Here is a 21921-nt window from a genome sequence, read left to right on the forward strand (position 1 = left end):
GTGACAGTGTTGACCAGGCAGACTCCAAATCTCAAGTCTCCCCAATTCTCTTCAAGAATGCTTTGTCACTGGGATTCAAGAAACCTGCCCACTTCCCTTTCCTTGTCCTGGGGACTGAAGTCTGTTCACAGAGGGAGTGATGAATTTGAATTCAAATCAGTAATGACATCGTACTTTCATCCTAGTAATGGGCATCTTCGCTTTGGGCATATCTGTTGAAGAGAATCATTGAGTCTGTTAAATAAGCTCTGAGATGGCTTTGAATTCAACTCTTTGGTCTAGAAGGGGATGTCAGAGGGCCTTCAGTCCTGTGGAATGGAAAGAAAAATGGACTTGGAATCAGTAAGCATGGGTTTCAAGGCCAACTCAAATCCTTTCCAATCTTGTGTCTATTAGCAAGACTGTCAAGGGCTACAAGCCTCTAATTTCCTTATCTATAAAGTTCTTATCCTTCTCCTTTCTCCCTCACAGAGTTGCTTTATGATAGATATGTGAGCTAATTCTCTTCTATCCTCTTCCCCCTAGGCAGGTCTAAGCTTAAATGCTTTAACTTCTCCAAGGTGCCTCCAGAAAATACTATTCTTTGCCTTGGAGTAGGGAAGAGTCCCCTGGACTTGCCCAGTCTCTCTCCTAGTTCCTTTCTTCTGCTCTACAGAAACTTGCTTTACGGCAGTGTTACCTCAAACAGAAAACAGTGTTTGGCTCCTGGTGGCCCCCTAGCAGCCCTGGCAGATGAGCAGCCCCAGTATATTAATAGACTATTAATGTCTCCAACTTTCCCGAGCAGTGGGCCTGGGTTTTCCATAGGTTAATTAGGCCATATTTCAGGATAATTATGGCTGTATATTCCTACACTAATTAAGTGGCTCTAAAACATCTCCACAATGCGGCTCAGTGAATCATAATTAAGCCTTGCTGCCGCGTGCTCGCCACCAGGGCTGATCCCCATACACAGCGCCAACTCTGCTTCACTCGACTCTGCTCATTGCTCCTGGAGCATTGTAGCTTTTTGAGGAGTTGGGATGGAACAGTAGATTCAAAAGGGATTTTTTTTTTCCCTAGGATCATGTCAGGATGATTCCCAATGAATATTGGATGAGGACTCCATGCCATTCCACTCTGATTTCCACAAGAGAGTGAGAAAAATACCATACTGACATATAATTATGCTCTTCTCTCTTCCTCCTCCCCCATCAGGCTCTGGGGAGTACATTTCGATGTATTCTCAGAGAGAAAGAGATAAAAAAGCATATGTATGTATTATTTATCTATCTGTATGTGAGATACATGTGGGTAAGCATGTTAACATGTGAAAAGGAGTATAGATATATTGAATGTGAATGTGTAAGCATGTGAACATCTGTGTGAGTTCTGTTCAATAAATGTGTAAATGTGAATGGGTCTCTAAGAGGTTTTGTGTGAGAGCATTTATGGGTATTTGCAATAGTTTATATTTACTATAGAAAGATCATCTAACATTAACCTCCACAGAACTGGATAATGTTCAGTGTTTCACAAAAAGTAAGCGCCAGGAAATACCTAATTGAGGTATAAACATACCTTCAATTTCCTGATTATCTCTTTTCTTATGGACTTGGTAAATTAAGCCACTCTTGTAAATTAAGTTGCTCTTGGTAAATTAAACTGCTCAGGCTGCCACATTAGCCAGCATTTTAGGTCAATTTTACGCATTACACTGTTCTTCAACATTAGCCACAATGTGTATAGTATGTATAGAATGTGCTGTCTCTTTATGGCGGAATATGTTCCTTCTCCACTCCCACATCAATCAGACGTGAGCTTTGAACTGTTTTTCCAGCTGTGGGAAGAGGTCAACATTTTATCAGTTCTTTCCCTTTGTCCCTTTATAATTGAAGGCCTAAGTTTTCTAGATGTCTGACAAGTTGAAAGGTATCAATTGTACCTATGGAACACAGCAAAGCTAGCTAGAACGTAGGACTATGGCTTCATTAATGCTCAGGTAATCTGTCACTCATTGTGAGTGAGTGTGTGTGTGTGTGTGTGTGTGTGTGTGTGTGTGTGTGCACGTGTGCGCAAGCACTTCTCTTATATGTGAAGAACACTGATATCTAATTCATTCTGAAGCCTCTGTCTGGCATTTTTCCTCCGTGTTATCTGCCTGAAAAGCTGAAAAATGTCAGCATTGGTTAGGGCTACACGGTAGGGGGGTGGATTTGGTGGCTTCTCAAGGCTCTTAGATGGTGTTTTTTATTGTTAGGAACTCTCAGCTCATAGCCTAGAAACCCCTTCAAGTTATGGATTTCCAGGAATTCTCTTAAATATACATTTTTATGGAGCTTATTATCTTTGCATTTTATTAATTTCTGAAAAAATTTTCCCTCCCCTCTGCCCCAGGTTAAATCCATGTTGTAATGAGGAAGATTCAACAAAAAGTACCCAATACGGTGACTGTATCTGATGATGTATATAACATTCTGTTCAGACAGTCCCCAACCTCTCTATAGAGATTAGGACCATCACTGTTTTTGTTAATTGTATTTGTGTTTTCCTTTTATCTATAGCCATTTCACCCTTCCTTTCCACCTCCCCTGGTGACAAAGACAAATTAATAAACAAAAATCCAATACATCCAACTACAAGTGTAAATAATATTGTGTCCTACTTCCCTAGTATTTTCCAACCTTTCCTCCCAGGCCCCAATCTTTGCCACACCCCCTTCTCCTTCCATATCAAGCCTAATTAATTTGCCTCAATATTCCTCCTTCTTCCCCAGCCTGTCCAAATGGAGCTAACTCTAGATACTACAAACAAAATGCCAAGAATCGGTCTCTCTCCTAACTGGATCACTCCGGGCGTTTTGAATAAGAAGATAATCAAATAAGGAGGGATGACAGTGAGTGAATGTCTTTTATGGGAAGCTATCAAGACATGGAAAGCAGCACTGAAATTGTCCTCAGCAGGGGGGTGGGGAGAAAAAGCGTTTAACCAGGCTTGTTACACACGCAGCCCCCCAGCTCCCGGTTGACAGACTGACACCATATGAAGATGCTGATAAGCCGGAGCTGTGAAATTGACAACACTGAGGGATGCGCCTCTCCCCGTACTCTGCGGCTCCACTAAACCGCCGGGCAAGCTTGGAGAGGGGGCACATGACAGCAGAGACCCCAGTCACCGGGAATCGGGGTGGGCTGGGGTGGGGAGGCAGGAGACAAGCTCTTCCCTCCTAGGGGAGAGGGGAGACTTCCAGAGGGAAAAGAGGGAGGTGGTGGGAGGGGAATGGAGTTCAGGTCAGACAAAGGGAGAATTTCCTCAAAACTGAGGCTTTTGAAATCCGGCGACATTCAATTCATCCAGGAAAGTCCATAGCGTTCCTTCCTCAGAAAGAATCGTGGACATAAGGAGAAGCCTGGGGAAGGGGGAGGTAGAGGTGGGGTGATGACTAGCTGACCTCTAGGGGGCCCTGCCAGGCTGGGGAATCAGGAGAAAGCTCTGATCCTTTCTCTGAAACACATGACCCTTCTGGCAGTGTTGGGGGTGGGGGGAATGGGGAAACCTGGGGCCTGGCAGATCTCATTGCAGTTCAATGACCATGACGGAAGAGAGTGTGGGGGTTGGGTGGGTGGGGGTGGGGCTATGATAGGATTAATGAGGAGAGGAGGAGGGGTAGTGGAGGATGGAGCTGAGGCTTGCCACGTAGGCAATGAGCAGGATTGGAGTGTCCTGGTGACTGGTTCTGGAGAATGACTCCCAAAAGCCCAGCAAGTACAGAGATCATAACTTCATTTTGAGGTGTCAGTTTAAGGGCAGATCCCCATGAGATACTAGTATATGTCAAGGATATGGAGGCCAGCAAGGTGTTGCAGCCCCTCTATCAGAGGGCTAGAGGGTTCTGACTCCCTGGATCTTGGGAGAAAATGAGGGGCTAGAAGAGGGGATCTGGTTCCCTTATATCTTTGCGATTTTCTATTGATCTTAGGTACAATTACATCAACAGGACTCATAGATGCCATGCCTTCAGACCTCCTTACATTGACCAAATCTGTGCAATTTCCTTCTGTCTCATACTCTGACACATAGACCAAAACAGGACATCACTCTAGGGGTGCTTCAAGAGCAAGAGAGTAGTTCCTGAAATCAGAGAGCAAGAAATAGGCTCAGTGGCCCAGCCAGATTCCTCTCCTAAGTTTGAAATCCTGGCATTGTGGGAAAATATGATCTAAGGGAGCTAAAAGAGGAGAGAGAGGGAAGGGTGAGCAACTGAGACTCGAGCCCTGGGACCAAGGGAGTGAGAGATAATACTCCTGATCTGGGGAAAAGCAGACTGGAGGTGTGAATAGGTTTATGGAGGTATTTGTGTTGGATTCCATGTGTCTGTGTCTGTGTATAAAGCATTATGGGACTCTGCCTGTGTGTGTGAAGTGTCTGGGTTTGTATGTTTGTTGTGTCTAACATGACATGTGCATGCCATGAACTTTGATCTTCCCTGCTGGGCTGTTGCCTGAGCTATGTTTCTGTCTTTTGGGAATCAGGGAATATGTTGCCCCCTATCTTATAAGCCACCCTCCCACCCCTATAGCCCAGACTTCCTAGCCTGAGACAGCAGGGCTCTCTCACCCATTGGATAGATTCAGTCAGTGCAAAGAAGTCTGAAGATGTGACATCTTCCATGGACTGATTTTCTGTGGCTTCTGTTGGTGTAATTGTGCCTGAGATAGAAGGAAATTACACAGATTTGGTCAATGGAAGGAAACCTGAAGGTATGACATCTATGAGTCCTGTTAATGTAATTGTGCCTGAGTTATATAGGAAATTGCATAGTTACAGGAGAGGGATAGGTTTGCCTAAGAGAAAGGGAAGAAAGAGGGAGGCCAGGAAAGGCTATCTGTGGAAGGTATTGCTTTAGCCAAGTCTTGAAGAAAGCCTGGGATTCTAAGGAGGGAAAGTTTTCCAGAAGTGAGAGGCAGCCAAGGCAAAGGCTCCAGAATGAGCCTTCCTGGCCTGTCATTCATGAGGCCCATGGAGAAATTTGCTATAGTAATGTAGGAGGCAGGGCCTTTTGTGTAGCACCTGGGGTGTCTAGCTGTTGCATGTGTGGGGAGCTGTTCTGCCTCTAAGTTCTAGAGTCTGGGAACCCAGCTCTTCTCAGCCTTTCAACCTTCCCCCAACCTTCTAGACACAGTGCCCAGTCAGGGTTGGGCACCTGGCTGGGTGAGCTGAGCCTATGAGGACCGGTCAGGAAAGAAGAGGTGTACAGGGATCTACATTGCTTACGGTAAGGCCTCCACTCTTTCCCCCTCTTCCCAGGATGTGATCCCCTTCACAAAGCCTGACTCCCCCAGAAGCCTCTTAATTTCCTTTTCTGGGAAGTCTTAGAGTAATGTGTGTGTTAGCCCATGCTAGGACAGGAGAAGCATGCATACATGTATGTGTGTGTATGAGTGCATCCCCCCCCCCCACACACACACATGCACAACTCTAAAATTTATTCTCTAGGATTAAAGTCAAAGATGACAAGCAGCTTTCAGGCAAATCCCACCAGGGATTGGAGCCCAGCATCCCTTCAGACCATGAGCCCTTCAGCCCTTCAGGGTTTTCTCTTTTTAACTCATCCTGTCCTGGTTTTAGTTGGTTTTAAGTGAGAGAAATAACATTCTGAGATCCTTATATGTATTTTTTACTGCTCCCCTAGTTTTGTCCTTTGTCTGAAATACTTTCCCTCTTTCCCTCTACCTGTCCAAATCCCAGCCTGCATTCAAGGTACAGTTAAATCCCATTGCCACCAGGAAGCCTCTCCTGACTCCTGCAGTCTTCACTGAGCATCTCTGCTGAAAACACCTGAGCACTCAAATACTTGTTGATTAGGAAAACGTGAGTAGTGTAGTAAAAAAAAAGTGGACCAAGAGTTAAGAGTCCTGGGTTTGGGTCTCAGCTCTTAGCAACTGTCACTATAATCCAGCCTCAGCTTTGTCACCTGTGGAATTCTTCAGAAGACTTCAAATAAATGACAGAGATTCATGCTGTAAGAAAGGGGTAGGATTGGTTGGCTTTTAAATTTTTTCCAACTCTGGGACTTTATGATTCCATAGCTGGAAGAGAAAATAATATCCTTGATTGGTCCCAAACAGAGCTGGAGACCCCTAGAGGGCAGCGGAACATTTACTTACAAGGTGTCATACCCAGACACATCCTCCACCAAAGCTACTATGTAGTAATTTTAATACATTATAACCAAACCTAGCCACAAAGTCACAAATCCCTGTTGTACCATTGTTCAACCAATCACCCATTAATTCATTTATAAGCTTATAAATTAGTAATGACCAACTCTACTGGCAGTCATTTCTTGGAACAAACTCCCCCCTATGAAGTTGTTTCATCTAATGCCTTTTTGTGATGGAAGGCAAGATATGCTTGGATGCTGTGTACTTTTCCTCAGGGCCTGGGAATGGGGAGGGGGCTGCCCCTGAGGGAAATGGAGCAACAGTTGTCTAGATAGAATCACAGAAACATAGAATCTCTGACTTGGAGAGAACCTCAAGGGCCAAGTAGGACAACTCGTATTAGAAAAATAATACCTTCAATTCAACCCTGACAAGTAACTGTTTAGCATTTTCTTGAAGACTTCCAAGAATGAGAAATTTATCACCTTTTAGCTCAATTAATCCCACTTTGGGACAGCTTTGAGAATAAAATGGAAAGTTGCCAACTTACTCCAATCTCTCACAATGCTACCCTAAAAGAAGTAGATATGTGGATTAGGTTTATCTTCTGCGTCTTTTTATCCCAACCCTCCAAAGTATCCCCAAGCTCTCTAGGGAGCCTTCTCATGGGCATGGATGGATCCTCTACCTAGATGAAGATGAGATGGCAGGTATGATTGGATGCTGAGCCACCCTGTATTCTTGCTGCTGACATGTTAAAGACTGGCCAGATGGGGTCATGGATGAGAAGTGATGACAAATCACTCTCTATGATCAGAACAGGCAGCTGGAGAGATTGGGATGCTTGAATTGGTAGAGGAGCTCAGGTCCCTAGAGCTGGGAGGGGAGTGGGCAGGAAGCCGCACATAGTACCTTGGTGGGTGGGAAAGGGTCACTGGCATGAGCTTGGGGGTGCTTCCAGAGTGAGCACATGAGTTAGAGGGTGAAAGAGAAATAAAAGTGAAAGTATGATGAAGGTTGAGCCACAGTGAGGCAAGAGAAGAAACATGGAAAGAAAGGGCTGCTATAGCATTTTCTGACTAATGTTTCAATTTCTGCAGTCTGGGCTCTGAAATCACTCATATGGATGGCTCAGTCATAGTGGTAGGACACACAGGAGGCTGGAAAAAGTGTGAGGCATAAGTCAAACTGGGTGAGAAGCTAGGTGACGGGTAGGAGACAGAAACTAAGGCACACACACACACACACTTTACCAAAGAGAGATGCAGGGTGATACAGAAACAGATAGAAATAATAAGAGAGATGGAGAAACCAAAGCATAAAGAGAGACATAGAAAAAATGAGAGGGAGAAATATAAGCAGAGACCTGCAGAGAATAAAAAAACAGAGACAAAAGAGGTGGAAATAGAAACACAGGTGTAGATAGAGATACTGAGAGAACATGAAACAATCAGATACAAAGAGAAAAACAGAAAACAAGATGTACAAAAGTGGAGAGGAGGCAGACAGAGAAACAGAGACAGAGAGAAGTACAGAGAGAGAGATACAGAGTCACACAAAAAGAGAAAGAAACAGAGAGATAGAGACACAGAGAGATACATAGAGAGAGACAAAGACAGAGAGAGAAAGAGATAGAGAGGAAGGAGACAGAGAGACAGAGACAGACAGAGAGAGGGAAGAAGAGAGCAGGAGGGAAGGAGGAACAGAGGCCCAGAGAGAGAGAGACAGAGGGAGCGAATAAGATACAGACAGAGACAGAAGGACAGAGAGTTACACAGAGAGACAGACACAGAGAGAGAGAGACACACACACACACACACACACACACACACACACACACACACATACATACACATAGAAAGAGGCAAAGAGTTGGGAGACACAGAGAGAGAGAGAGAGAGACAGAGACAGAGACAGAGAGAAAGGGAGAGAGACAGAGAGAGGACAGAGACAGGGAGGGTGTAAGAGAGAGAGATGGATAGAGAGGCAGAGACAAAGAGAGAGATGAAGATGGAGATAGAGATAGAGGGAGATTTCTGAGGGTTAAATAAGTGGAAAGAGGAAGAAGTTGAGCCTCTAGGGAAAGTTTAGGGATATCCACCTATCACAGAGAGAAGAGTTAAGGAAGACAGAAAAATATAACCAGGGAACAGGGACAGTTTGGTGCTAATTCAATCCTGTCCTCATTACAAAGAAGATGCTTTTAATCAAGTCCTAAGTGAGTGGTGGGAGAGAAGAGGCTTGTTCTGTCTTTACTTGCTTTGTGTGAGAGGACAATTTGGGGAACTGATAATCCTGCCTGCATCATATTAACACCAATAAAATACCTTGACAGTTCCAGCTCTCTAAATGTCAACATTTATTAACTCCAGGAGTCTAGTGGTGCCCATCCTCTCTCAGTCTTGGGAAAGGCTAGAATGGGAGAGACGGGTGGACAGTGACATATCAGCCATGCTGCTATTGTTGTCCCATGGCATCACCCAGTAACCATTGCTTGTTCCCTATCTTCTGCTTCCCCCCTCCCCACACTGTGCCTGAACACCATTCTGAGTCCTCAATATGACAAGGAACTTCTCTATAGTTACAAAAGATACTCAAAGATATAGAAAAACAAGATAGAGTAGGGCTTCTTAAACTTTTTTCACTCATGACCCCTTTTGTGATCTCAATTATACAGGTATATAAAATGGGTACACCAAAGATTTGATGATAATGAATCATAATTTTGTGACTTCCCCACTTCTTAGCTACAAAATCCTGAACAAGTCATTTGACCTCTATGATCCTCGGTTTCCTTAACAATAAAAGAAATAATAAATAACACCTTGGGCACCTACCTCATAGAGTTGCTTTGAAGTTCAAATGTGGTAATACTTTTTGCTTTCCTTTTTTTTTTTTTTGTAGTACTGTTGTTTTGCCTGAGGCAATTTGAGTGACTTGTCACACAACTAGTAAATGTTAAGAGTCTAGAGTCACATTTGAACTCAGATCCTCCTGACTTCAAGACAGTGCTCTATCCACTGCACTATCCAGCTGCCCCATGTGGTAACATTTCTAAAGCACTTTGTAAACCTTAGAGTGCTCTATAAATGGTAACTCTTATTATGGAGAGCCTCATTTGGGCATGCGTTAATGATGACCAGTGCTGGACTTAGAATCAGGAAAACCTGGCATTTGGTTTTTCCTATGACACATAAACTATGTGGCTATAGAAAAAGTCACTTAACTTCTCTCAGTTCAAATTCTCTCTCCAAAATGAGGGAATTGTACAAGATGACCTCTGGGATCAGTCTAGCCCTTTATTTTTGATCCTATAAGCCTTGGTTTTTGAGCTAGTTTGGTGGTCTGAGTTAAAGCTCCATTGCCACCCTTGATCCCTAATTACTTCCCTCTTTTTCTGACTCTTTATCTTGTTCTATTCCAACTCTGTCTCCATAAACTATAGATGGCAAGAAAGGGTATCCTAGGACTTATTCACAAGAGAAAAGAGTATATATAAATTCAAAAATAACACGTGTGGATAAGGTAATTAGAAGTGTTGATAAAAGAAAAATCCACCTATTCCCAGTCTGAGTGGCACCTAAGATTTCTAACCTACTACTTAACTAAAGTCTTCCAGGCCTACATTGGCCCAAGGCCCCATAAAAGAATAGCATCTTCTATCCCAGTGCACTCTTGTGCCAAATGTGGATTTGTCTACATGGGTGCACAGTTGGCCTGTTACAAAATCTCCAGGCTCACCCTCAGCCAATCAGAAACCTTCATGACTGGATGGCAGACTTTGGCACTCTATCCATCTCACTGCAAAATCACTTCCCTAACTCAATAATTCTCTTCCCGAAACCAGGGAAAAACAGGAACATGTGACTGGCAGAATGTTTGCATCATTTCAAAAATTAGAATAATTCAATCTGCCACATAGGCCCTTCCTCAAATCTATAAAAACTTATTGTATTCCTTATACAGCCATGAGGCTTCATTTCTTCCAACTGGCCCAAATAAAAGGTTTGGCTTTTTAATAATAATTATTAATTAATTATAATACATTACTATAATATAGAAATATTATATTAATATATTTGTTATATATTAATATTATTATATTTGTTATATATTAATATTATTATATTATGTAACATTATATTAATATATAATTGATATTATATGTTAATATTATATATATTAATAACAAATAATTATACAAGGATAATTGTAGCAGAACAACCCAAGAACAACCCAATTCTAGCTACTGCATTATGTTGAGCCCAAGTCATCATCTACTTGAGCATATCATATATATGTGTAACTTGGACTGGCTGTTCTCTGTCCTCTCTCCAAGTTATTATCGAGGGAATCTAGTGAGCCCAATGGGATGGGCAGACATTTTTTGAGTTTCCCAGGTGCTTTGGGACTTGGTGCTTAACCCTAAATGGTCTTTGAGGGGAAGAATAAAGAGAGTGTCCCTGGAAAGAATGAGACCCAAGCTAGAGAGCCACAACAACTGTACCTGGAATTGTTCAATCAGAGAGCTGAGGAATGGCCAACCTTCAACATGCCAGACATTGTGTTAGATGCTAAACAAAATTAAGTACCCTAACCTCAAGGACCTCCCATTCTACTGGGCTGAGATTAGACATGAGTTAATAGAAAATATGCATAAAAGCAATTTCAAAAAGTGTATTTATAACTAGGAAGATCAGGAAAGTTTGGAGAAAGAAGATGGTATCTCAGTAGTGCTTTGAAGAAAATTAAGGATCTTACAAGGTAGAGGTAAAGATGTTCTGACCAGACATTGAGAGCCACTTATGCAAAGATATTGAAGTGGAAAATGGAATCTTTTTTTTTTTTTAATTTTTTAAAAATAGGAAATACCTAGAAAATTTCAGGGAACCAAGGGCTGTGTATGAGGCTAAATATTAGAGGTAAAGGGCAGCTAATGGATAGAAACCTCTGACTAGAGTCAAGAAGGTCTCAGCATCTTACTAGTTATAGCATTGAACAAGTCATTTAAATCTGTTTGCCTCAGCTTCCTCATCTGCAAAATAAATTGGGTAATAAAATGGCAAACTACTTTGGAACTTTTGCCAATAATACCTTAAACAAGGTCACAGAGAGTTGGATGTGAGTTAAAAACAACTGAATGACAATAAAATTGGAGGTAGAGATGAAGGAATTGGTACATAGATTAATGATAAGGATGAAAAATAAGCATCAAAGATAGGGACTGAGTGTTAGAAATAGGGGCTGTCTGCTAAGAATTGGGCCAAAATTTTGGAATGAGGGTTCCGTGACAGGGAAATGGACTAAGTTCTGAGAGAGAGAATTGTCAGGAAGGAAGACCTAGGCTTTCAAAAAAAAAAAAAAAAAGCTCAGGACAAACAGAAATAGCAGGGACCCAGTGCTTCTTGTGCTCGCTGGAGATAACCTTTGATAGGGTTGAGGGAAAGTCAGAATCACATGGGGATTTCAGTCCTAAGGGAAGGGACCTCCTGGTAAGAAGGAGCTCTCAGTCCCAGAAGAACTAAGGAATTCAAGGTTTTGTGAGAAGTGGACTAGATGGGTATCTGTGTGTTGTCCAATAAAGACATTTCTTTTGGGGAGACTTTTTGCCATTCCAGGAAGAGTGGATTAATCCCAGGAGGCCAGGCTTTAGGGAGAGAAAATATGTACAGGTTCAGACCACAAAAGGCACAAAAGGAGGGCTTTTTCTATACATCTTCCTCTCTCCACCTGATACCCACATCCAACCCCCAACACACTACATTTCTCTGCTATTTGAGGTGTATCTCTCCATCTACTCTGGCCTCTGGGGGTTCCCAGGCCAGGCTGCCTGCTGTGGAGCTCAGTGCCTTTTTGAAGACAGATTGAAGGATTAGCCAGTAAGTAGGTTAAGTCCCCTCCTCACATCAGCTCTGCTGAGTTCCAGGGCTGAGTGCCAGGAAGCCAGATCATCTCTTCCCTGCCCCTCCCCTCCTCACTTCAGTTCCAGACTTCCCACCCTGAGCCCTCAGATCTTAACCACTGCCTGGAAGGAGGAATCACTGTTTCTCAACTAACCCCTAAGCAGGCAACAGAGGCCTTTTGAAGCCACCACAAAGGCTTAGATGATTCCTGGCTTTCCTCAGAAGGGACTCAATTTATCTCACAAATAAATGTCTTTTTTTTTTTTTTTTTGGTTAGGGCTGTGTATGATGATAGTGACTGGAATGTTTTTGTTGTTGAGTCATTTTTCAGTCATGTCCAACTCTTCATGACCCCATTTGTGGTTTTCTTAGCAAAGACACTAGAGTGATTTTCTATTTCTTTTTCCAGCTGATTTTACAGATAAGAGAACTGAGGCAAAAAGAATTAAGTGACTTGACAAGGGTTACATAGACTACATAGACAACCAAGTGTCTAAGGTTGGATTTGAACTCAGGAAGAGGAAGTCTTCTTGGCTTCACACCTGGCATTCTATCCACTAAGCCACCTATCTGCTCTTGACTGGCATATAGTATGTGTTATAAACTTGAGGGTTTTTTTTTTTTTTTTTTTTTTTTTTTTGTCATGGAGAAGGAATAGGACAAAACATTCCCTTTTGGAAAGTGGGTAGAAATAGGCTAATATGGTAGTTTCAATAACCTCTCTCAAAGTGGAATGAACTTCCTGAGAAGAAGTGGGCTTTTTATCCCTGGATGGGCTCTTCAAGCCCAGAATTGGACATAATGTAGAGGGCAGTTAATCATATTTCAAGTAGATTAGGTAAGATGGCCTCTGAGGGTTCCTTCCAATTTTAGGATTCATGAACTGCCTTCATATTAATTATGAGTCACAGAATAATATAGGCTGTAAGTATAGTGATGGTTTTATTCCTTTTTTGGAAACTCCAGAGTTAATCACAGTGTGTACCAGGTACTTAGTAGATGTTTATTGAATTGAATTAAGAGTGTTAGATTCTGTGTGACTCTAAGACTATTCCTCAATTTGATTCCTCAGATTCCTCATAAAACATGCTGTCTGCTACACTCATGTCTACTTTCCAAGGAAGAAGATTGGCCAATATCCAAAAAGGATCTTTCAAAGATGGTGATGTGAATCCTGAGGGGGTTTCCAAAAGTAGTTCCCCAAATGCTTTGAACAAATGTCTATATTGTTAGAATAAATACTTAGCCTCTCCAAATGAATACTTTAAAGGGGACAACAATTATTGGGGCGTGAGACTTCTGGCTTGTTTATAAAAAGAAAGGAAAAGAAAAGCAATCATATTTCTTTATAGTCACCCCAGCATTAGTAATACCTCATATTTATATATAATGCATACTTTCATGCAAGAATAGCTAACATTAATATAGCTCTTTACTAATATCATCTCATTTTGAGTTTCCCAACAACTCTGTGAGCTAGTTGCTATTATTACCTCCATTTCATAGATGAAGAAACTGATCCTGAGAGATGTTACAGAATTTAGCCAGGGTTACACAGTGTCTGAAGTAGGATTTAAATTTAGGTCTTTCTGATTTAACTAAGCCCAATATTATACTCCATGTTGCCTCTAATAACTGAATCAACCAACCAACATTTATCAAATACCTACCACATGCCAGGAATTGGAGAGTTCATAATTAAATAATTGTTTGTTGAGTTGAGTAGCTGAATATAGATGACATTTTTTTCTTTTATAGTGTCTGCATTTTCTCATCTGATCCCTCACAATCCTGTGAGGTAAGCAGTGCATGTATTACTCTCCTCATTTCACAGATGAGGAAACTTAGAGTAGGAGAGAGAGACTAAGGAGTAACATTTCATATTCTGGTTCTCTTCACTGGTAAAATGAAAGATCCCGATGATCCAATAGGTTACTTGCTACCTCCCGACCCTCTCTTACTACCTACCTTGTGTTTAATTACATTTTATTTATCTGAATTTATTCTTTTGATATTAATTTATCCTATGTTCATATGTGTATTTATTGTTTCTTAGGTTAGAAGTAAACTCCTAGAGAGGAGGGATTGTTTTAGTCTTGGTATTTACATGTCCAGTACCTGGGCATGTAATAGGCAATTAATAAGTTCTTGCTGATTGGTAGCCTCCAAGGTCCCTTTTGGTCTCAATGTTGAATGATTCTAAGCTTCTCTGATTCTAGGACATGCACTAGGTCACATGGTTAGTAAGGAAAAGAACCAGTCTCCTGAGTCTAAGTCCAAAGCTCTTACTTGCTTATCAAGGATTATTAACATTTCTAGGATTGCTGTTTTTCCTAAAGGGGTCAGACTTAAAGCAGTGACTGGTCCTTGTGGGATCCAAGAAAGCACCAATATCCAAGTGGGAGTGTTGCCACATGTTGTCACTGAGTGTTCCCTCACTGATCACTTAGTTGCCAATGTATAAACCATAGTTACACCAGAGCATCATTTCCCTCCCCTTGGGGCTCCCAGGTGTTCTTCCAGATGCTGGGAAGTTGCTGAGCAGGAACTAGGGGTGGGAGCAGAGGATGAGAGTGATAGGAATGCCTCAGGCTGGGCAGAGATACTAGTTTTTACTGGATGCCCTGGGAACTTCGAGGCACCTTGACATAGCAGGTACTGGTGGGCATACTGATGAGATACCACTATATTGAGAGGATACTGGGAAAACCTTCCTCTGGTCCTCTCTTCAGTATGTTCCCATTCACAGAGGATCCTCTGTTCCTTCAGTGGTGGGAGCCCTACTTGGCACTTTGTGATTTATTGCATCTCTTTTGGTGGAACATTACTGGGGAGCAGGGAGGGGATGGTGGGTGGGGACAACTGAAGCCAAGTCACCGATGGGAGGATTCACTTGCCCCAGGGAAGGGAGGGAGGAAGAAGGAAAGAGAAACCTGCCTGCCTGGGGGAGGTGAGCTTAATCTGGTCTTGAAAGATGCCAACAGTAGCAGCTGTGGACTTCTTTTTCTGAAACAGTGATACTAAGCACCAGTAAGGGAGGATGAGAATACAGGGGTGGAGAATGGGAAGCAAGTGCCACCGATGAAGAGAACTGATACACCTGCAGGACTTTCTCTTCACTCCCAGTTTCCCATCCCCAAATATGTCCCCAGCATCTCCTTTAGGACAGTTCACTGTTTATATCAAATTCAAAACATCCCAAATCAAACTCATAATCCCTTGCTGTTCCTGTTGTCCATTCCTGATCTGCTCCCTTATAATCAAATACCATCAATGGCTCCCCACTGCCTGTGGGATGAACCCTGGCATAATATTTCCTAAATAACCTATCTGGCTCTCACCTGCCTTTATGATTTTATTTCTTATGACTCAACTCTTCTACATGAGTGTTCCACTCTGAGCAAACTTGTTTATTTATTCCCCCTTGTGATGCGGTGATGTTCTTCTTCTGTGACTTTGTGGGGGCTCTTTTCATTTCCTTAAATTTCCTTCCCCCTTCCTTTAGAGGATTACATTTTTATTCGTATTTTCAGGCTTCCCTCAAAGCTCCCTTTCCTTTCAGGGACCCTGAATAACCCAACCCAACATGAAAGATCTCTTGTAGATCTCACAAAGCATCACAGGGTCATCACCTGTTAGAGCCTAAAAGGATTTTAGAGATCATTCAGTCTGAGGAAATTGAGATCTAGAGATGGGAAATTACCTAAATAAGGATTCTAGTCCTGCCTTTGCTGATATCCAGCAGTACAATCTTAAATGGAACATTCCTCCATTCTTCTTTGCTTTCTCATCCGTAAAATCCCTCACTATGATTCCATGTCGTTTCCCTTCATTTCTAATCCAAATCACTTTTGTTTCAACCTCACCTCCCATCTCTGTGTCCTAGTTTCATTAGAAAGGCCAGAATTCTCTCTCATCTCTAGTATATTCCTTCTATGATCTTCTCAGGCTTCTCTTTTCCAATTTGAAATGTCCTGGATTCTCTAATGTTTTTACCCAGGGTAGATTGTTTTCTACTAATTCACATTTCTCCAACCCCTTCTGAGAGTGCAGAGATCTGAACTGGGTGGGGAGTGGATAGGGTTTGAGCTTAGAAGCACCGGGCTGGACAAGCCTGATAGCCTGAGGTCTTTTTCAGGTTTCCTTTGAAAGATTTAGCAGCAACTGTCTGGCCCCTGGCTTCTTCCAACATTACTGTTTGCCCATGAAAACGTTTCGTGTGATTAGCCAAGTAATGACATCTTAAAACTGTAGAGCTAATATATTACGTAATAAAACAGGGGAGCAAATCTCTTTGACACACACCCGTGATTTACTCCCCGAGCCATAAAGATAATTACATTTCAGGTTGATATATAAAAGGCAACAGACGCAGCTTATGAAGAATTAACATAGCTTTGTGCCATACCTTGCTGTCCAAATCTTCCTGTTCATCATTCTCTTTGCAGCAGGCCAACAAACATTGACATAGAGAGGGCACCACGCTGGCCTCAGATCCAGAGGGAGAAGTGGTTGGCAGGAGAGGAGGGGCAGGTGGTCCAAGCAAGGGATGGGGCCCAATACATTCCTTCAGGCAGCATGGTGGTGGTGCTTGAGGGGAAGCTGGGTAAGGAGAGTACTGTAGTGGGGCCTCAGGAAGAACGCCTGGGTGCCAGCTGGTTCCTTTCCTCTCTCTCACTTGTGTTGTGATTTGGGGCATTTTTGTTTTGTTTCATTTTTCTTTATAGAAATCCAGACTCTTGAAGTGGGAGATACTCAGGAGAGCAACTAATCCAACTACCCTACAACCTGCCTGACCAGGGATAATTCAGCCTTTGCTTGAAAGAGACAAGAACAGCTGGGTAGGGAAGTGAATAGGAGGACCTAACTTCAAATCCAGCCTCAGAAGTTTAATTAGCTGTGTGACCCTAGGCAAGTCACTTGCCCTGTGTACCTCAGTTTCCTCATCTATAAAATGAGCAGCAGAAGGAAATGGCAGACCATTTCAATATCTCTGTCAAGATAACCCCAAATGGGGTCACAAAAATAACTGAACTATAAAAAAAGTGATGGAGAAGGCATAAGTTCTTGATGTATCTAATTTTACTTTTGCATTGTTTCCTTATGGGTGAAACAGGAATGATAATACTGCTCTGTCTATAATATTGGATGTTATAAAGCAAAAATAAGCATGAATGTGAAAGCATGGAATCACAGATGTCAGAGATGGATGGAACTTCAAAGACCATTGGCTCTAAAATACTATCTTTTCAAGCTCCTTCAACTACTAACTGTGTGACCATAACTTTTCTAGGGTTTTATTTACTCATCTGTAAAATGTGTGTGTGTGTGTGTGTGTGTGTGTGTGTGTGTGTAACTTTTAAAGTTCTTCATTCTTGATCTATGATTTGCTCAGAAGCCATCTAGTTCAACTCTCTTGTTTTGATAGGGAAACTGAGGACAGGGGTTTAAATTATTTGCCCAAGATCACAGTAGAAAATATCAGAGATAGGATTTGAACCATATCCTTTCACCATAGAACAGAGCTATTTTTTTCTTTCTGGTGGTGCTTATTCCACTTTTGAACAGCTCTAATTGAAATTGTTCAGTTTTTTCCTCACAAGACAAAATTTGTCTCCAGAATATCCATTGATTTCTTCTAATTTTGACCTCAAAAGCTAAACACAAGTCAAGTTCTTCTTCCATTTAATAGTCTCTCAAATGTTGCCTGTCATATTTCAAGACAAGTATCACAGCTGAATCTTTTCCTTGCTAGGTATCCCTAGTTCTTTCAACCAATTCCTACATGGTGTAATCTCAGAGTCCTTTGCCAACAGAGTCACTATTCCCTAGGTGTTCTCCAATTTATTAATGTCCATTCTAAAATGTAAAAGAAATAGAAGATCTAGTCCTTTACCATAAGGAGTTTACAATCTAGAACATATTGATAAATGAAAGTTTCCCTTCCATTCATTCTAGAAAATCTTCAAGCAGACTTGTGCTTAGACACCAGGGCCAATGCAGCCAAGAGTTTCTTCCCTTTTATATCTCTAATCTTTCTCCTCTTAGCCCAATAATCTGAGATTGTTGAGGAACTCAAGGATCATGGAGTCCAACTCTCATATACCAGACAAGTGAGCTGTTGACCCAAAAACTGACAAGGACACTTAAAACTTGGCTATAACAGTGCCATTATATGCTTGACACTTGGCAATTCCTAAAAATACATTCCTCTGCAAACCAAATTCTGCTCCTCCATGGGGAGGAGGAGGGGCAGGGACCTAGATTAAGTACAGAGAGAAATAGAAATTAAGGACATGGAGACAAGAGGTAGAGGCATAATGATATGCAGAGATGGAGACAGAGAGACACAGAGAATGATAGAAACAAAGATAGTGAGAAAGATGCAGAGTTACAAAAAAAATTAAGCAGAGAGAGATCTAAAGAATTACAGAGTAATGAAGAGAAATAAGCACACACAAATGGAGAGATAGAATTAGAGATACATGGATAGAAAGATTGATGGGAGCAGAAGCACATCCAGGTAGAAAAACAAAGAGAAACACACAGAGAGAAACACAAAGACCCAGAGACAGAGGAAGAGTTGTGTGGAAACAGATATCTAGACACTGAAAAATAAATTTGTCATTCCTCCATGTCCCCTCAATCTCACCTTCTTCCAGATTTTTTCCAAATATCACCCATGAACAAGAGAGTCATCTTTTCTACTTAGTGAAGTGGAGACAAAGAGGAGGTGGTTATAGAAAGGACCCTGTACCTAGAATTAGAGGCTTTGAATGGCAGCTCTTCTACTTGCTGCCTGTGTAGACCATGACCTTGTACAATCTTAGATTATAATCATTTACTATCTCTGAACTTCAATTTTTTCATGTGAGACATGATGGGATGGATTCTGGTTCATTTAAAAAAACTTAGAGAAGCATTCTATTGTAGTAAAAAGAAAACTGTCTGGAATTTCATATTCTCTTTATTTTTTTTTTTGTTTTTATTTTTCTTCTCTATAGTATTTTATTTTCCCAATTATATGTAAATATAATTTTCTAAATCCATTTTTGTAACATTTAAAGTTCCAAATTTTTTCTCCCTTCATCTTTTACCTACTCCCTCTCTAAGATAGCAAGTAATCTGATATAGATTATATGTATGCAATCATTTTAAACACATTTCCATATTAATCATGTTGTGAAAGAAAAATCATAACAAAAGGGAAAACCAAGAGAAAGAAAAAGCAAACAAACAAGAGGTGAAAATAGTATGCTTTGATTGGCATTTAGTCTTCATGGTTCTTTCTCTGGATGTTGATGACATTTTCCATACCGAGTCTATGGAAATGGCCTTGCTTCGCTGAATTGCTGAGAAGAGTTAAGTCTATCATCACACAATGTGTACAATATTTTCTTGGTTCTGTTCATTTTACTCAGTATCAGTTCATGTAAGACTTTCCAAGCTTTTCTGAAATCAGCCTGCTCATCATTTCTTATAGAACAATAATATTCAGTTACATTCATATACCATAACTTATTCAGCCATTCTCCAAGTGATGGGCATTCATTCAATTTCCAATTTCTTGACACCCCAAAAAGAGCATTGTTGCACATGTGAATGTGACTCCATTTTTTTGAACAGATATTGGAATGTTTTTCAATTTCCTTCTCCAGCTTATTTTACAGATGAGGAAATTGAGGCAAATAGGATTAAGCAACTTGCCTAGGATCACACAACTAGCAAGTGTTTGAAGCCAGATTTGAAATCAGGAAGATGAGTTCAACTATCTATTATACCACCTAATTGTCCATAATTTATTTGTATTTTGACAAATTCTTAGGTAACATCTCCCACACTATTTTTTGTGGAAAAGATAGAGATATGTAGACTAAATCATTAGATTGTAATACTAAAAATCTAGAGCTACAAGGGATTTTAGAAGCCATAATTCAACCACTTCATTTAAAAATAAGGAAACTAAGATCTGGAAGGTTAAGTGATTGACCAATCACAAATCTAGTGAGGATCATAACTAGAATTTGAACCCAGGTCCCAGAGGAGAGGGGAGTTGGGTAGATCCAAAACTATTTGACTGGCTAAGTCCAAAGAATAATTATTAATAGTTTGATGCTGGCTTGGAATTCTGGTGAAATTCTCTATGATCTGTGTTTGGCACTGTGCTGTTGAAGCTTTCCTTTTTCAATATTCCATACCTACACATCAGATATGCATATGATACAAAATTAGGAAGGATAGACAAGATGTGGTTCACAGATCCAGGATTTGAAATTATCTTTACAGACTGGAATGTTGATGTGAATCTAATAAGGAATCAATCCAAAAGCAGCAAACATTTGTTAATTACCTATGATGTGTTAGGTACTGTGCTAAGCCCCGGAGATACTATGACAAATGAAAAGTCTGAGAGACATAATTTCTGGTTAATTAATAATCAATTATTAATTATGGTTAGCAAATAATCAATAAAATTAGGTCAGTGACACTTTAGGAAGCCAAAGATGATAGTAGAAGGAGAAGAGAAGAGGGCCCAGAACAGAGCCTTGGGAAGTAAGGTGAGATTTAATAGAGATAAATATAAAGTTAATATTCAAATTTAGTTCTGATTAAAAATTAAGACTATCTTATCTGGGTAGAATTCTTATCATAATCCCAACATAATTCTACTCATTAAGACTGAATGGAGAATAGAGTCTTTTGTCTAGATTGCCCAAAATAGAGGTGGTTTGGGCTGAGATAAGTCGCTTTGTCTAAGGAGTGATATTATCAAAGTCATGTCTCCCAATTCCTCATTAGAATAAGCCCACCTTTTATTCCTGGGTTTCCCCTTGAATTTCATATTAGTAATTGGTTAATGCAATACAAATAAAGGCAACAATATAGTCCTGGCTCTCAAGAAGCTCACATTCTAACCAGGGAGACATCATACAATTAATCAAGTATATGTAAAATATACACTGTGAAAATGGGAGATAATTTGAGAGGGAAGGTATTAAATGTAAATGAGATAGGGTAAAAAGTCTCTTGGAGAAAGTGGGGCTTGAACTGAATTTGAAAGAATCCAGGGAAGCCATGAGGGAGAGCATTCAGACTTGCAGTTTAGGAAAAAAACACCACCACATTTTTGGCAGCTGAGTGGAGGATGAGTTGGAGGAAAGGAGAGATTTGAGGCTGGGGACATCAGAAAACCATTGCTGACCTCCAGGGGTGAGATGATGAGTGCCTGCACTAGAGGAGTAACTGCATGAGTGGAAAGATGGGGGCATGTGCCAGAGATATTACGGAGGGAGAAAAGACAAACCAAATTAGTGGAAGAGAAGAATTGAGGATGACGTTGAAGTTGTGAGCCTGGGTAGTGGAGCCCTTAACAGTAATAGGAAAGTTCAGAAAAGGAGATTTAGGAAGAGAGTCTGCTTTGGACGGTTTGAGTTTGGGATACTTATAGGACATCCAGTTTGAGATGTCCAAAAGGTAACTGTTGATATGAAACTAGAGCTTGGGAGAGAGAATAGGGCTAGACACATAAATCTCGAAATCATCTGCACAGAGATCATAATTAAACCTATGAGAACTGGAGATCCCCAAGGGAGATAGTAGAGGGAGAAGAGAAGAGGGCCCAGAACAGAGCCTTGGGTAGTAAGATGAGATTTAATAGAGATAAATATAAAGTTAATATCCTTTGAGAAGAAAAAAATTATCAAGTTCACAGAATAAGATGGGGAAGACTAGACAGCAAATCATTTGAAAAAGCTCTGTCAGTTTTAGTGAACTGAGAGCCCAGTGTGAGTCAACAGTGTAATATAACAGTTAAAAAAAGACTAATGGGGGCTACATGAAAAGAACAGTGTCTAGGACGGAGGTTTTGCCGATGA

Source organism: Sminthopsis crassicaudata, chromosome 3 (assembly GCF_048593235.1).
Source record: "Sminthopsis crassicaudata isolate SCR6 chromosome 3, ASM4859323v1, whole genome shotgun sequence".
NCBI lineage: Eukaryota > Metazoa > Chordata > Mammalia > Dasyuromorphia > Dasyuridae > Sminthopsis > Sminthopsis crassicaudata.